Source organism: Hibiscus syriacus, unplaced genomic scaffold (assembly GCF_006381635.1).
Source record: "Hibiscus syriacus cultivar Baekdansim isolate YM2019G1 unplaced genomic scaffold, ASM638163v2 tig00116984_pilon, whole genome shotgun sequence".
Classification (NCBI taxonomy): Eukaryota; Viridiplantae; Streptophyta; class Magnoliopsida; order Malvales; family Malvaceae; genus Hibiscus; species Hibiscus syriacus.
Genome location: NW_024063507.1, coordinates 950,516 through 955,846, shown reverse-complemented (window position 1 = coordinate 955,846; position 5,331 = coordinate 950,516). Strand labels below are relative to the sequence as shown.

At 39.1% G+C, this 5,331-nt stretch overlaps 1 pseudogene; it reads right to left on the bottom strand.

Annotated features, from left to right (window-relative positions):
- Positions 1 to 964: 964 nt before the first annotated feature.
- On the bottom strand, positions 965 to 4,693 carry LOC120193056 (annotated as a pseudogene).
- Between the last annotated feature and the right edge of the window lie 638 nt (positions 4,694 to 5,331).

Here is a 5,331-nt window from a genome sequence, read left to right as displayed (position 1 = left end):
AATATTAATCACGCTAATAAATCCCATTCGTTCAGTTTTTGGACTTTGAATTCTCTTTCTTTCCCTTTTACCACTTGTTTTGGTTGAACTCTCCAGTGAGATGATCGACCACCGCAAGTCAAGGTGGCAACTAGCAATTCATCCATTTTGGCAAAGGTTAAATGAGCTCTGTTCGAATGCGCTTCTCCTGGAAGTAAAACAAATGGAAAGTCAGACCACTCTTCTTCGGATTCGCATGTCGACTGGCACTTGAAAAAACGATCGACTAATAAGGAAAGGCCTTACATTGGGTGGTATTTGCTACTGACGCTGCAAATTTTTTATTGTTCGAGGGTTTAGGATCTTATAACAACTTTACAAGCTAAAGTATCATAAGGCAAGCTACAAATGAGTCCATGTACGACAGTGCATTCAAAGACTTGATCATCTTTGCTGATTCTAGATGAAAAGAACTTGAGAACCACAACCCAAAGTGGGAACCTCATTAACGGCTCCTCCTGTGGACAATTCATTCACAGTTTCACACAGCTCTTTAAACAGATGGTTGTTCTTTTCTTTCATACAATTCTGTTTCGACCAACATTTTCCGAGCCCACGAATATTTGAAAGTGGACGACGGATTACTGTATGTGTTACAGCGGCAAGAAAACCTTGGGTTGTGAAAGCTCAGCCTGGTAATTTGGTTTTGCCAGTGGAATTTCCTATGATCCAACAAACCAAATTTAAGCAAGCATCAATCCAACTTGTCATTGCATCAAGGTTAAGACTAATTCATTTCCAGCAAAGGAATTATTTGCACGGCACGGAAGCAAAGTAAGAGGAACAAAACTAAAACGGCATATAAGAATCTTTACGAGTGCTAAAACAAACCAAAAGTCTTCAACCTTGCATTCTTTTGTAACAAACATGTCCAGATTCCATGATCATTCTCACCTTGAAATAATTAGCATGTTGGTAAAATGTAATAGTAGCTAATCATCATAAGTAGAAAAAATTCTTGCAACTCCTTACAACTAATAGAATCTTCTCCATATATTGACAGCTTTCAAGAACGTCATACCAAAACTCGATCTCGTTTGACGGCACTTTCAGGTCATTTTCTATATTTTTTTAAATAAGCGAGCCAAACACCTTCTGGTAAGATTTTGGCATTATCACCTATCATGAAAAGAGATTTTTCGCTCCCTTCTTCCAAACACCCCGTACAGGCAATGCTCCATTTGAGTTCTGGCTGCCATCATCCTTGTCATTCAACGGTTCAGGGTTTGGCTCAGAATTTTTGAGATCTAGTAGTGATGCCATTGAACCATCACCAAGCCGCACTCGGTGAAATTTTGAAGTTTTCTTTCGCTGCTTGTTGCCACCACCTCCATCCCCGGATCCAACTTCCACATGTAAGGACTCATTTTGGCCCTCGATTTTTATTGATGGCTGATTGCTTGAATTTAGTTGCACCCGCTGTTCCTCAACCATCACCTTTGCTTTGCCTTTGGAAGGACAGTAACCATCCTTTGATAGCACTTCCACCTCTTCTTCAGAAGTCTTATAACTTGACTGCAATTTGCGGACACTGCTCAGAACCTTTGAATTACTGCCTGCAGCATCCACAGACTTCCCTTTCCCTTTCTTAGAGGTATCCTTCTCATTCAACCGCACACTGACCTGGGCCCCGCCATTCTCTTCCAGACCATTGCTTTGTAAACGAGCATTATAGTTGTCAGCTAGCTCTTTCTGCTTCTGAGCATCAGGGCAGAGTCTAGCCAGCTCAAGAACTAGATGTGACAAGCCATGCTGTTGTACATAATCCAAATATATGTTTGTGCCTATTAAGCCCTGACGATACTGTCCAGATATTTCTTTAAAAGCAGTATATTTTTCTTCATCATATTCAAGAGCGGCTCGCATCTTTTCAACCAAAGATTTATTGGCTGAACGAACTTCTTCCATCTGCATCAGCACCTGGTTGCTTGAGGATTGCTTGTGCCTTTGTGCGGCAGAAACTGGAGGAAAATCAGAAGCAGATGGTTCTGAGTATCCCCCATCATGGAGATTTGGAGCTGATGAAGAGTGGCTAATCCTACTCATGTTGGCTGAGCTGGTCCGAGAACTAGATGACAGTAACATACCTGCTGTTGTGGGTCGAGCCTGGGCCTGAGACGGAGCTGGAACCTGTGCACGAGTGGAGCTGGCATAACCCAACTGTGCAGCCCTGTTACCATTACCATTAGCAAGTGGTGTTACAGCAGCAACACTTGCTGTTGATCTAACCTGACTTGAACTACTTGATGCTTGTGCAGTCCTACGACTTGCTGCTGGCCATGCTTGAGCAGAACTCAAACATTTTTATTCCCATTCTTCTGGCGCCGTAGACGTGCTGCCATGGTGTTATTAGGCAAACCTGAGCTATGATCAGACTTTTGTTGACTGGTGCTGGAGGCCACGGGGAGAGGAGGGAAAGAATATTCTTGCAAAGGTCCACCCCTAGAGCTTGCCCCCAATGCTTGAAGATATCTTGAAGATGTTTCAGCATCTATTGTAGATAATGATTCAAGTGGTTGAACAAGCGGATCAATATCGTTTGTGTCACTGTGATGAGAAGCAGCCTGTGCCCTAGACGATGATGCTGGAGGATCACTTGTCATCCCCAAACTTGCCCCAATGGCCATCGAAAGTTGATAGTCATTATCAGATGCATCACGCTGAAATGTTCGACCCCTTCCACGAAGATTATCTTCATTACTTCGCCGATACCGAAAACTTGTTGGAATCTAGCAAAAGTACAATTAATTAACAAAAGAACTAAGTAACCAACTCATCTACAAATGGAAGCATATCAGAGAATGACTTGGGAAGAACCAAGCTTATGTTAAGTCTATTATTTAGAAGGGTGATACATACTTGTAAAGCAGCACTACGTTGTGCTCGAGACATGCGGCCTCCATGTTCAATGGTATTATGCCTCTGAAAGGGTAAGAACGAAAAAAATAAGAACTTTAAGTGAACCAAAAAAAAATTGAGCTATACTAAGTACATACTCAAATAATGAGAGAAAAAATATATATTCCCGAGGCATCACCTTTAGTTCAGCTTCAGACTGTAAGACAATAAACTTTTTGGCAAGGCAAGCCTCATCCTCACAAAGGTAATGGTCTCGGCGGAAATGAAGCTGTGGCAAACAATTTTTGAAATTTCATTAAACTTTACAAGGAAAAGAAAATAAAAGAATAACAGAAGAAACTTATAAGTCATCTTGCCTCAAGGTCATCATAATTCTTGTAATATTCATATTGTCCCGGATGCTGCCTGCATTGGACAATAAAAATTGAATCATCCAAAAAAACAAGTTCACTAGTTAAGTTGTAAAATCTATACTAGAAATAGCCTCACTACCTTTGGCATATATGACATGTATAGTGCTCTGTAGACATGTGCGAGTATAACTCATTATCTCCATAAAATGGCTTCTTGCAGAATTCACACATTGGATGCCCCATGAAGCCACCTCTCTCACTCTCAGTTCCATCCACCTCAGAGTCACCTGTGTTTATATGCTGATTTAACTGTGCTCTAGTATACAGCTTTTGTTCGCAGATAAAAACCTACATCAATAAATGCACACCTTATGTTAATAGAAAAACAATCAATTCATCAAAAAAAGAACCATGCTACACCATAGTCACATTTTCATTAAAACTGTTACATATTAACCTCACCTTCCGGCCTTCCAAACACAGGCTACACATAACCAATTTATGTCGATGAAACAAATGACCTTTCAGCTGTTCAATATTCCGAAACTTCCCTCGCCTCTTCGCCTCATCATTTGGCTGCTCTTCCATCTTGTCACATACACTGCATGAAAGCTTGCACATTGCCTTGATCATTCTGTAGTGATCAACGTCATCAAAAAAGGCTTGTGTATCCTCATGGTACCAATAGGAAATAACCCGTCCTTCTCTTGCATCAGATGGCAACACTGAGAAATCATTTATCATCCTAGTATAATCCCCTAAAGCCTGGAACAGAACCACGGCGCTAATAAAGATTCAAACTTGAGGATACATTTTATAGGATAAGTTAAAGCACAAGAACCCGAACTCAGCTTAGTGATTTCCATCAGCTGATAAAGATTCGATTTTTTTTACCTAATTAGTAAATCAGAGAAAACCAAGAACGCTAATTCAAAATTGAGATCGGGAACAATCCGAGAAAGAGGGAGAGACCTAACCTTAGTGACTAAGACGACGTTGGATTCAGTTTTGCAGATGCAGCAGCGGCGATCGTTGCAGATGAAGCGGAGACGTGAGACGCACGTGGAGCAAACGTCCCGATGACCACAAGCGCCGTAGGCAACCCATTCTAAATTGTCAGCGCAAACTGCACAGCTGTCGTCCATTTCCGTTTCTTGATAATATTCTCGGAAACCCTAATTGCTCTACCGATCGAATGGAAATTGATTCAACTAAACAAAAAGAAACACAAAAGGAAGATATAGGATTTATTTTTGCAGAGAAAAAACTAATTCAGAATTTTAGGCAATATATCAGATTCAATAGTTCTTTTTTGTGCGAATTAGTCGATTACATGATATTCGGATGGCAGCTGGCGGCGCAAGGATCACCCACCGGTGGTGAGCGATGGATGGCGATAATAAAATTCTTTGGAAGAGATACGTTGATAGATGAAATGAATATTCTTTCTTTTTTGCTACTTAGGGCTTTAGACCAATACACTTAGCGAGTATCAAATTACTTATAAGTTTTTGTACTATTGAAATTAGAGAGTTGAAATTAAGATAAAATCAAATATAAAAAATAAATTAATTTAATCTAAGATAATCATTTTAATTTTTTTTATAAATATCATCCAATTTTATTAAAAATAGAAAATATCTAGAATTACAATTAAGATTTATAATTATAATGATAAACGTAAACTAAATTATAATTATGACATTTTCCTATAACTATAGACACAAAAACTAGTCACCTAAATTACACAATGACCATAAAAGAAAAATGTTAAAAAAAACCTAACCAATGCTTGAACAAAATAAAAATACTAATAAATCTTATTAGTATAGGTAAACGAACTATAAAAAGGGGATGAAGCTATTGAAAGATACTGAAAAAATCGTAAATCAGAGCCAAGCGACGTGAGAAAACTATCAACGAGCGTAAAATGTGTATCCAAATCAATCTGATGATCAAAAACATGGAAGATCAGCATGATAACAAATAAGCACCATCTTAATCAGTCGCGACGGTATCAAATCCAACCCTAAAAAAATAAACGAAAACAACAGTCAAACGATAAAAAATCACCAAAAAT